The following is a 12,970-nucleotide window of genomic DNA, read 5'->3' on the forward strand; positions in this document are numbered from 1 at the left end:
AAAACTCACTTTAAAGTTTTTTCACATCTTTTTATGAAAATCATTTCTGTATTTTTTATTACCTTAGAGCAGATATAAAACTAAGGATAGTGATTATCCAGAATGTTGCTTGCTATTTAGGGTAGGCTAATAGCTGTAACAATAAACCCCAAAATGTACAATAATAACATGCTATGAATAAATGAGTAGGAACTCTTTTGCACACAGTTGCTCAAGGACCCAGACTTATGGAGTGGCAGGCCTTGTTCTCTCCAGAGTTCTCAGGGAGAAGAGACAGGTCAAATCTAGAAAAGGTGCATGTCATTCCTGTTTGCATTTTCTAAGTCAGAAACCCTAGTTCCACAAACTACCTCCAAACACAAACCACCTCCAAATCTTATTTGCCTGATAAACATAGATTTCTCATTTATATTACTGTCCTATATGAATGGAGCAGGGGGTACTGTGTTCCATGCAGTCAGTCACTCAGGGACTCAAGTCTCCTTTTGTCTAGTGGCTCTGCTGGTACAGACACCCTTATCTGCCACAATGAAGGATAAGATGTTTAGATTAGTATTTTATTTGTGAAATGATTGCTATACATACTCATTCTCATATAATTCAAAATCAGTAGTTATGCAAAAAATATTCCAGTTATTTCAGCCTTGTGATTGTTATGTTTTGGAGTCATGAATGAGAGTTGCCTTAAATGATATCTTTGTGGGTTTAATGGATGGTTTTTCTCTTGCTTTCTGTAAATTTCTACTAAAGAATAGACTTTTCTCCATGGCCCACAGTGTTATGCTAGATTGACTTCATTGCCTTTCTCATTCCATAGGCCTCTTAGGGAACCTTTCCCATCCATTATTCCTGGGACATTATGCTTCCACCTAACAGGGGATCCTAACCTTTAAAAATTCTAGTACTAATTTCCCACCTACATTCACAACACACACACACACACACACACACACACACACACCACCCTACCAGACAGAGGAGGGACAGACACCTGATTCAGATGACTGGTCAGTGACTGATCAGATTCTCTTTTTTGAGGATGTGAATTAAGAGACCACAGTCATTTGGGAGCAGGCACTTGAATCTAAAAGGTCAAACTTCATTCTTGTATCTAGTTTGACTTGAATTTCATTCCTATTTAAAAGAGCTCTGTCTAGAATAAAAATCTGATGTGTTCTGGCCCATTGCCTGTGAACTCTTTGGGTTGAGTTCTTTGAAATGCTCCCCTCCTCCCCACTGTGATGGGCGTTCCTATAATACTGATGCCCCACCCCCAAAGTTTTGTACATTGTTTCCTCTGCTCTTTTCTTATTCTTCCTGCATATCTGCCTGGAGAAAATCTTCTCTTCAAGAGTTGGATCACAATACATTTCTCTGACACCCCTTTCTGATTGCTCAGACTCTGTCCTATTCCAGAATTGCTCATACTGTATTGTGTGTATGTGATTATCTGCCATTTCTCACAAAACTACAAGCTTCTGGGGGGAAAGGGACTATCTTTTCTTCTGCATCCTTAGAATCTTCCTCATAGCTGGTATATAAAAGAAGTTCAAAAATCTTTGTTGAATAAATTAATGATGTCCCAACATATATTTTATTGACCCATTGGCATTATTATCATGACATACACTAGACTCGGAGGATAAGGATTTTGGCTACTAAACAAAGCAATTGATAACACAGCAATTAGCTGCATGATCAAGTCAGGAGGAGGTCATCTCTTCTAGTGCTTATGAGCCCAAGCACTGGAGTCAGGTGGACTTGGGTTCACATCCCAGCTCAGCACTTACTAACTGCTTCAAAATCTTTGTAAGATATGTTTTCCTAGTCTATAAGATGGGGTTGATAACCTATAGCCATGCTTTGTGGAGTTAGGATGGGAATGGAATGAAACAATATGTATATAACAGCATAGTCCCTGACATGTAGAAAAGCAATACATTTATGCTAAGGTTTATTATCAAGAATCTATTAAGATTCAAGAATCTGGGAATCCAAGAATCTGGGGCACTTGGGTGGCTTAGTTGGTTAAGTGTCCAACTCTTGGTTTCAGCTCAGGTTATATTCTCAGGGTCGTGGGATTGAGCCCTGTGTGGGGCTCCGTACTGGGCATGGAGCCTGCTCAAGATTCTCTCTCTTTCTGCAACTTCCCTCCCACCCCCCCAACCCTGCCAACTTGAGCTCTCTCTCTCTCTCTCTCTCTCTAAAAAAAATAACACTTCAATTCTGTAGTACTTCTGTTTTGTCCAAAAGTATTGGACCCATTAGCATATTGTCAATCAAATTTCCCAAGCTTATAAAATCCAGTTGCAGGAAAGGATCTGATTGAACAGTTTAGAAGTCCTAGCCTGAAATTGCCCTAGTCTGGCTAATATCCTTAGTGGCATATGCAGATGATAACTGCATTTGGAAGATGCTATCTTTAATAACTGGCAATAATTTGGCAATACTTTCTGAATTACTCACACAGATATTCCCCCAAAAAAGATAAGCTTAAGTCAGTAATGCTGCCAAGTGTCACTAAGGAAAAAAGGTTTGCAAGGTTGACTCCAACAAAGCTTCATGGGTGATATTTATTAGTGAATTAACGTGCCCAGGCCCTGACCTCAAGTCTAAGAGTGCACAGATTCACTGTTCTCAGGACCTCAGAGATTGGTGCACATGAATTAAAAGGCACATGAGTCTGAGTTGTCACCTGAACTGAACAGCAATTTTTTTATTGTGATAAAATACATAACAAAATTACCATCTTAGCCATTCTTAAGTGTACAGTTCAGTGGTATTAAACACACTCAATGTATTGTGCACCCATCACCACCATCTTTCTCCATAAGTGTTTTAATCTTATAAAACAAACTCTATACCCATGAAACAATAACTCCCCAGCCCCTGGCAACTGCCATTCTTCTTTCTGTCTCTATGACACTTAAAAATAGACTGAAGAATTAATAGACGTTGAGAGTGATTGGGAAGAGAAGGATTGTGGAAGGAAAATAATTCTAAGCAGAGTGAACAAGATGGATAAGGATCTGGGACAGGAAACCCTCAGCCCAGAGGAGGAAGGCAGCCATTGGAGCTGGAATGTACAAGAAGGGAGAAGGATTCAAGTTAAAGATGAAGAGGGAAGCAATGGGCGTTAACATGTTCAAAGCAGACAGCAGGGATGATACAATCTATTTTTAAATGAGTATTTACTACATGGATTAAAGTAGAAGAATGAATGAATGGAGGGAGACTAGGATCTATCATAGTCTTCTAGGTAAAGAAGAGAGTGGCATATACCAGGACTATGGTAGTGAAGACAAAGCGTAGCTGCTGGCTTCAAGAAATATATATATGTAACTATGTAATTTGGTGATGGATTGCAAGGTGATGAAAGGAGAGGAGGAGGGGGATTTCAAGGATGACAACCAAATTGATGATTTTAGCAGCTGGGCAATGGAGATGCCATTTTCTGAGTTGGGGAAATCTAAAGGTGGACCATACTGGGGAGGACAGGTAAAGAGATCAAGAATATAATTTTAGGCCTTTTGCATTTATGACAATCTTGTGATGTTGGAGATAGATAGGTGATGATAAATGATGATGATAGATAAATAGACTTTTACACATGTATTTATGACAATCCTGTGACATCTAGTTGGAGATTGATGATATAGATAGGTAGGTAGATGGATAGATAGATAGATAGATAGATAGATAGATAATTTGAGTCAGAGGGGAACCTGGGTTGCTCAGTCTGTTAAGCATCTGACTTGATTTTGGCTCAGGTCGTGATCTCAGAGTTGTGTTGAGCCTAGTGTTGGGCTCTGCACTGCTGGGCATGGAGCCTGCTTTGGAGTCTCTCTCTTGCTATCCCTTTGTCCCTCTATGAGCTCTATCACTCTCTCTCTCTCTCTCTCTCTCAAAGAAGAAGAAGAAGAAGAAGAAGAAGAAGAAGAAGAAGAAGAAGAAGAAGAAGAAGAAAAGAAAAGAAAAAAGAAAGAAAAGAAAAAAGAAAAGAAAGAAAATAAAAAAAGAAAAAAAAAGAAAGAAAAGAAAAAAAGAAAAGAAAAAAGAAAAGAAAAGAAAAGAAAAAAGAAAAAAGAAAAGAAACCTGGGATAGAGCTAGAAATCTGGGAATTCATCAGCATGAATGAATGAGATCACCTTGGGACAAAGTATCCAGTGAGAAGACAATGAAGGTCTTAATGACTCTACTATGTAGAAGTCAGATGGGAGAGCAGGCAGGAGCAAGTAGATGAGAGAATGAGTGCCCTGAGAGGTCAGAAGAAAACCAGGAGGCCAAGGAAATGCAAAACTGAGGCACCCAAGGGAGATGCTTGATGATGGGAATGAAATTCTCACCCCAGCTGGGCTTTCCTCTCCCTTGTTCTGAGCAGGATACAGGTCAACTCCTACCTTGGCTGTCCTGCTCCTGTTTTATATTTGCAGTTCAAACTCTTATGCTGAAATCCTCTTATCTCTCTAGATATGCTAATATCATTGACCAATGTCACAACATTGACATGTGACTTAACCTATTATTACAGCCCACATTAACAGTTTAATCACCAAAGTGAGGGATGCTTTTCAACAGCTCCAGGAATTTTTTTGGTAGGTAAGAAGGCCACTGCTGTTAATAACACAATTAACTCCTAAGAGAGCAATATAACTTCTCTCATTTCCAAGTTCTTAGTAGCCCACAGAAGGTGATTTGTTCATAAACACTGGTTATTCCAAGTAAAAGACAAGCACAGATAAGGGCAAAAAAAAGAGCAAGATATTTTTTTTCTGAAGGATTTGTTTCTTCCTGGCTGAGACCTATTATGGTGAAAAAAATTTGGCTCTGATAGTAAGTTACATGCCCTTTAGGAAATCACTGTGTCCCTTGACCTTAGTCCCCTCTTCTGTAAAGCGAAGAAACTAAAGTAGGTTTTGTTCAACCCTCCCTCCATTTTTGATGGTCCATCGCTCTAAAAGCATATGACTATTTTCAACTTAGCTTATGTAGAAGTTTGGTCCCTAAACTCATCAGGGCCCATAGAATCACTAGAAGATCCAGAACTGATGATTTTCACCAACACTCACCAGCTCCATCTGCCACTTGACATACTGGAAAGGATATTAAAGCAAAACACTTGCTAGTTTTTAGGTCTTTTTAGATGAAAACTTTACTAATAGTAGTCACTTGAGGTTTTCAACTCCTCTAAGGTCTTCTTTAGTCTAAGGACTTTAAATAAATGATCTTTCTAGGAAACTAGACTGAAAGAAAGCTGGAAAGAAGGGGAGAGCAAAGAGGAGGGAAGGGACAGGGATAGGAAGAGAAAAAAATTTTTTAAGATTTTATTTATCTGAGAGAGATAGGAGAGAGCATGAGTAAGAGGGAGGGGTAGAGGGAGAAGCAGACTCCCTGCTCAGCAGGGAGCCCACTGCGGGACTTGATTCCAGGACCCTGGCATCATGACCTGAGCTGAAGGCAGACACTTAACTAACTGAGCCACCCAGGTGCCCAGGAAGGGAAATTTTAAAAAAGAAATGGAATATGTCCTTTTGACTAGAAAGAGTGGTTCCCATTATAGAAGAACATTCTCTCCAACCATGCCACAGACTCTACGCTTTTAGAACAATGTCTGTGGCCAAAAGATAAGTACATAGAAAAGGAATCTTGTCTTTACAATAAACAATTGATTCATTCATTCCTTGGTGAATGACATCAAAAGTATTAGGAGCATTTTTTTCTTCATAATGTACTTGGTGAGAAATAACTGAAATTAGCAACAGACTAAGTTGATGTTAATTATCCCTGGAAACTGAACATACTGTGTTCACAAGATTGGTGTAAAAAACCCACGCATATATTAATTTTTAAAATTGTACATGCAGATATGGCCTTTAGAATCACACTTTTTATTCTACAGGATGCTGCCTATATAAAGAATGGTCGGATGAGTAATATATATATTATATATATGTATATATATGTTTTATATATAACTTTTAAATGCCTGAACTTAGGCACTCAAATGAATGTCGTCTATCAAGCAAGGGTATACACTTACCTAAATGTTGTTAGTGATATGGAATATGGATGTGGAATTCTTTTGGAATAAAATATATCTATCCCACCCCCGAACCTCTGCCACCAAGTTTTCCTTTCCTGAGATAGCCAATGTTATCAACTTTTATGTACCTTTCAGAAATATTTTATAAAAACAAAGGAATTTATGTATGCATATGTATACATAAAAATAAACATAACTATATATACACACATATATTATATATACATATATATTCCTTTCATTTTGTTGATTCAAATGAGTGTATGTAATATTTGCCTCTCAGTTAGTGATATTGTAGAGTTCATTTTTATCAATATATACTGTTCCTTATTTCTTTTTGTGGATGTGTGATAGTAAATTGTATGGCTATATATAATATACTTCACAGTGCCCCACTGATGGACATTTAAGATTTCACTTAAGTTGTTTTTAATATTTGTTATTAAAAGCAATGCTACAATTTAATGACTTTAAACATACATCATTTCACACATTTGATTATATTTGTAGGAAATCATTCCCAGGAAAAAAAACAACTAGGTCACAAGGTATGTGCACTGGTTATTTTATTAAAAACTTTTTTTTTTTTACTTTGCTGCGTGTGTGTGTGAATAGGTGATGTATATACATGGACCCACGATTTACCCAAATGGGAGTAGGGGAAAGTAAGCCTCCCTATGCTGTTTTCTACAGCCACTGAATCCCCCTTCCCAGAAGCAAACACTGTGACCAGCTTCTTGTGTAAGTTTCCAAATAGTATTCTATGCATATATATACCTATAATATAAAAACAATCATGTATATCCATTGTAGAATTACTCTAGTTTGACAGACAATTTCCTTCTGTTACAGTCTGTGGGAATCAGAAGACTCTTGCCAAGAAAGGCATCATAGGTCAGTGTAAGAGTTCAAGTAAGGAATAGATTTTTTATTGTCTTATCATTCTGTATCACCCATACACCAACAACATTGTGGATTTCATCAGGAAAGCAATGGTTCTACTGACCTTCACTATGCCTATGCATACATTCTGGATGGAGGAGAGGCCAGGGATACTGAATTTTCCAACCTGGTTCACTGCAACCATCTGAGATCTGCTTTCATCTTCTCAGTAGTAGTGTCTGTTGAGCCTACTGCTCCCTTTGTTTTGTGTTTCTTTTCCGATTGTATTTTCTAACACCAGAGACCTACACATTTGGACTTTAGATTGCAAGCTGCATTCCAAGAACTCCTCCTTAAACACAAATCTGTTCATTTCCATCTCTCCATGCAAACTTCATGGCCCCTGCTTGACTTCTTTTCTCTCATCATATCTTGATAAAAGCAACAAGGAGCAGTTAACCTACCACAATACTCTTCCAATTTCCCTCAAGGGGGCAGTTAAGCGAGTGGTATCTCTTCTATGACAGTTTAAGTGACAAATTTATGGCTTTCTAGTCTGAGCAAGAATATTTCCTATCATTTATATGCCATACAGTACAATCACCAATAATAGAAATCAGAACTTTCTAAGGCACAGAAAGCTCATCAAGTCTTAACTTTCATAGGATTCTGTTCCAATGATGTGGCTGTATCACCTAAGTGGACACAGCAGCCAGAGTTTGCTATTATATGCTCAAGGCCCCCTATTCACTAATAAGGTTAATCAAGACAAAGTTAACTGTCCAAAGTTTCTTGTAAGGGAGGAAAACAACACAACAGAGGGGACTCAGCAGCTGCCTACTTTCCTTTCTATTCCCTGGCCTTTCTGAGGCCAACAAAAAGGACAAACCCTAATCTTGTGCAATTCCCACACATGAACTGTGCTGTTTTGGACTAATGCAGGTTTCTTTTATCTTTACTGGCTTTGAGGAGACATCAAATTTTCTTCTGGATGAGCTCTGTGGCTCTACGTAGCCAGCAGGCTTAGGCTTGAGGCCCAGAGCACCCTGGAGGCCACATGTGGTTTCATCTGGACAAATACTTTCAAACAAATTCCTTGGCTTTTCATCAAAATTTCTGAGATGACAGGCAGTTGCCACCCACGTAGTAATATGATGTACAGCACTAAACCGAGTGCCTTACAGGGTATGGGTGGTATAAACAAGTGAGACTGGTGAAATTATAACATTATTAATTATAACATTATCTTAGATTTTGGATTGCCAACTTACTATAACATTAAACTACTGTAGTTCTTTTGTAATGCACCCAAAGCTTTAAAAAAAAAATCTCCTTGACACACCCTTTAGAGAATTAAAATACAGTAGTAAAGCCTAAAAGACTCTGCCTAAGTATATTTTATAACATAAAAAGTAAAATAAAGAATGTGCCAAGATTCTAAGTGTTCACAATTTCTAGTTACTCCAGTATGAGCCAAGAAATTGATGACAATTGACCTTGTGCTTGTAAAAATTAAATGAAATGGAGAATTCTAAAAAAGTAAAATGTAAGCCAAGGGCCTTCAGCAGAACATGCTCTTTGTAAAAGATACATTTATTCTATCATCATTTAGTCTTATGTTTCTAGTATTCTCTCAGAAGCTTAAGTATATTTTAAACAATTACATGGCATTGATTTAGCATCTGGTATTGGGGGATTTTTTTAGACTGAGGTATTTTTCACGGAAATTCAGTTCAGTTCAATTATAATGAGTGTTTAGATTGAAATATGTTTTTAATGATTTATTTATTTGTTTTAGAGAGATAAATCACACATGTGAGTGGGGGGGAGGGATAGAAGGAGAGCGAGAGAGAGAAAGAGTCTCAAGCAAGCTCCCCACTGAGTGTGGAGCCCAACACGGGACCCTGTCTCAGGACCTTCAGATCATGACCTGAGCCAAAAATCAAGAGTTGGATGTTCAACTGACTGAGCCACCGAGGCACTCCTAGATTGATATTTTATCATTAAGATCCTTTTAATACACACATTGAGACTAATTTTCTTAAAATAGATTTTAAAAACTGTTTTAAATTATTAGATTCTTTTAAAAGTCATTTCAGATTTCATGTGTGCTATATAGTTTATTCAAATGTTTAAGAGAAAACTAAATCTAAAATTATTATATTTGCTAACCAATATTTTTCTTAGGATCTTCTGTGGTATGACCTTTCACCACCCCCTCCACCTCACATATTGAACTTTTGCTTTTCTATTGTGTGTCTTCAAGATCACATTTTCCTTCTTCATCCTTCTCCTATGCCCATGTCTTATTAAACTTAAGATGTCATTGTAGATATATCATTTCAGGTACCATTAAGAAAAAAAAAATCTTAACAAACTGTCACAATCCTTTCTTATCACTTAGAATTTTTTAAAAGATTTTATTATTTATTCATGAGAAACACAGAGAGGCAGTGACATAGGCAGAGGGAGAAGCAGCTCCCCGCAGGGAGTCTGATGCAGAACTCTATCCCAGGACCCTGGGATCATGCCCTGAGCCAAAGACAGACACTCAACCTCTGAGCCACCCAGGCATCTCTCACTTAGAATTTTTATTTTATATGATTTTCAAGCCCTTTTCAACTTAAGATGCAGATTTCTTCATGTATTTTTATGTGAAATAAAAAGATTAAAGTTAAAGTAATCCTAAAATGTCTTTACATTCAGAGCTAGACTCAAACCCAGCTCATTGTGGAGGCATTCATAACTCTAACCCCACTCAAAACTTCCCATTGCCCACAGAACCCTATGTGGTGCTCTGTCACATTTGCTCTCTTTTTCAGAATAAATTCTTATGAACCATGCTGTAAGACTCCTCTTTGATATTGCTTGGCACAGCTTTCCACAAAGAGTTGGGGTGATGCCCTTCTGAGAAATTAGAGCAAAATTAAAAAAAAAAAAAGGAATAGGCACCAAAGTGCCTATTTTGATGGCTTACTGAACAAATCTAGTTTGATCATTGGATGTACAAAAATTTTCCTTATATTATAGTCCTTATCCTCCCCCTCCAACATCAACCTATGAAATCCACAGCCTGTTGGATTTCATTCCCAACTGATGCTCAATTGGTGTAGCTTAGATATTTGTGTGGAAATTTACTAATGTGACTCCCCTTCCATCTAATGGGGAAAAAGTTTTGTTCCTATGGTAACTTTCAGACCAGTGCATACTTACTATACTTCTAAAATATGCAGCCCATCCTTATGGGAATACACATCATCTTGAAAAACTTTTTTCACCCCTTCAATAAGCATTGATTTTTTAAAATTTTCACCTGATTTCTGAATAAAATAAGGCTTTGTTTGTAAGAATTGTTAAGGAAGAGCTTCAGGAAATATGAACCATGGATGAGCCTGACCCCTGGCAGCTGTCATGAAAGAGCAGAGACACAGTCCTCAAGTGATTTCTGGGAACACATGACCAGTCAGTCCATCGCTGTATTTCTCCCAGACTCTTTCTATTTTCCATGCATCATCATGTTTGCTGTATTTGAGATGTTGCTAAGCAAAACGATATAAAAGAGTGTTTTTTTTTCCTAAGGCAATTAAGTTTAGCAAATGCTACTCTAAAATGATGCAGAAGTTCCTTAGAAAAATTTTAGAACTCCTTGGGTAGTGATCTAAGAATGCTCATGATAAGAAAGGATAAATGTAAATAATGAACTAAAATGTCATTCCACAGGATAAAATTTATCAGTTCCAAGGACTTTGTAACTATTGACATCACTTAAGCCACAGTTTTGAAAAATGTTCTCTGTATTTTGCAAACAAAAGGCCCTCCTGATCTTTTTCTTCAAATTCATTGGCCTCTATGAATTTTTCCCTTTAAAAATTGTATACTGCAACCTTACTTTAGCAAAAAAAAAAAAAAAAAAAAAAAAGAAAGAAAGAAATAAAGAGAAGAAAATACCAAAATTACAACTTAAGCATTTGTTAGAAAAGTTTGCACTGTGGTCTCCTTTTCATCTTATCTTTCTTTTGTCAAGTTTTCTTCAGAGCTCACTCTCAGAACGAGAGATCTATGGATTCTATAGTTCTGTGATAAACTTTTAGAAGAGGAGTTATAAAGCATGTTCATAGTATCTCAAGCACATAATCCCCATCCTCAGCAAACATGTCCTCTATAGAGTTTAAAATGGTGAATCTTCATGACTAAAGGGGAGGAATGAGCTTACCTAAGGGTTGGCAGCATCCATCTTGCTACTTATATAAAGAAGCCAAAATGCAATGGGTTGGGAGAGTAAAGAGTGAGCGATTACACTTTTGGGTCTCCAAAGGTAGCACTATCTGTGTGCAGGTCAACCCAGAGTAAGATACAGGGTTTCTAGATGATACTATGGGTTTCCAAACAATCTGCCTGTCCTCCTTAACATGCTGCAGTGTCTGAGATTCCACCATCAAGTCTCATCAGGTCCTTTGGAATTAGATTATCCAAATAGGTAGAAGGGCCCCAATTGAAGGAGTCAAAAGGCACATAAGGAAATAGGAGCAGCATAAGGGGCTGAAAAGAAGCCACGGGCATAGAGTGATGCTGTTCAAGGCAGGTCTAGGGGGCAGGACAGTGGGAAGAGCTTGGAGAGCAAAGGATATTATGAAGGACATTAGCTGCTTGAGGACTGAAGGAGTGTGGGCATCTTTAAAAGGAGATTGCTGAAAGACCTAGAAGGTTTTCCTGCTTGCTAAATTTGCCTTGCAAGATAGCAAATTTGTGCAGTCTTGTACCTCATGGGAGGAGGACCTCTACGTGGCTAGGCTTCCACTTTGTTTGCCTTGTTCGTCTGGCCTGGATGAAGATTGTTGTCAGAGAAAAAGGAAACAGAATTCTCTTTCCTCTTGGGCCTGGGAAAACCCCACTCCCTGTATGGGGATCAGAAGGAAGAAGGAATGGTACAGTATAAGATCTTACTTGCCAATAGGCTTTTAAAAAGTCTACCAGGTGATGACATTTTCCACCAACATTTTCCACTCTTTTGGTGTCCCAATGATGATTTTGCTGATAACCAGAAATACTAGAAGCCTAGTTTATGGAACTCTGTTAATATCTTTTTTTAAAAATTATGCATTGCTTTACTACTTCTTTTTATCTTTAGGATGACTAATTTCATCCAGTCTTGGGTGTGTTAAGCCAAAATTATTTGGTCAAAATTAAATATACATATGTATGTATATGTATAAATATACTAAATAATTATATTTTTTACACACCTATGTACATAGAGGTGTCACTACTATCCAAGTAAGGACATAAAGAAAGGTCAGGATCACAGTGAGACTGCTGGAAAGTCTCTTGAAGAATTTTTATTCAAGGATCTAAATACTGAATTACCCAAAAAGTAACACAGTGAGAAATACTAGGGTTTTACTGAATGAGAAAAAAAATACAATCCGTGATTTTTTCCTACCCTACCTCAGTGGTGAGTATTCAGCTCATTTGGAAGGATATTCTCATTTGTAAGATCCAAAGCCTTTCATCATTTCTGAGCATGACGTCCATTAAAGGCAGGCCAGGTGGTGCCAGCTGCACTTGCTGAAAGAAATCACACGGTTTCATTATGTAGAGTAATGACAGAAGAATGGGTAGTTCAGACCAGCTGGATCCATCTCTGCCACGTTCTCAGTGTGTGTGGGCATACATACACACATGCTCGCACATACACATACTCCAGAAAAAAAAGACTCAGAAGTTCTGAATTTCTGGAGGCAGAAATTCCTGGTGCCTGTGGAATCTGGTATCTTCTGGTCTGGTATGATGAGCAAAGCAGTGGCTCTTGCTCATCGTGGAGACTAAATCTGCTCATTAAATTAAGTAAAAACTAACTAAATTATTATATGACTTATAACATAAGCCATGCATAGCCAATAACATGAGACACAGCTATTGCCACATTTTCTTCTCTGTTACAGTAATAATATCAAATATATACAGTAGTTATAGAGTCTGTATTGTTCTAATTGCTTAACTTAAACTCACTGACTCCTCATAATAATCTTCTGGTGTAAGGATGA

The 12,970-nt window shown here is 37.7% G+C and overlaps 1 long non-coding RNA gene across 2 annotated transcripts in view; it reads right to left on the reverse strand.

Moving 5' to 3' along the window:
* Positions 1-12,970, reverse strand: part of LOC144313660 (uncharacterized) — an 83,255-nt gene that overhangs the window by 938 nt on the left and 69,347 nt on the right. For both annotated transcript variants that reach the window (XR_013379285.1, XR_013379286.1), the window contains exon 2: positions 12,372-12,491. This is a non-coding gene — a long non-coding RNA (uncharacterized LOC144313660). The remainder of the gene's footprint in view (positions 1-12,371; positions 12,492-12,970) is intronic.

Source organism: Canis aureus, chromosome 5, assembly GCF_053574225.1.
Source record: "Canis aureus isolate CA01 chromosome 5, VMU_Caureus_v.1.0, whole genome shotgun sequence".
Classification (NCBI taxonomy): domain Eukaryota; kingdom Metazoa; phylum Chordata; class Mammalia; order Carnivora; family Canidae; genus Canis; species Canis aureus.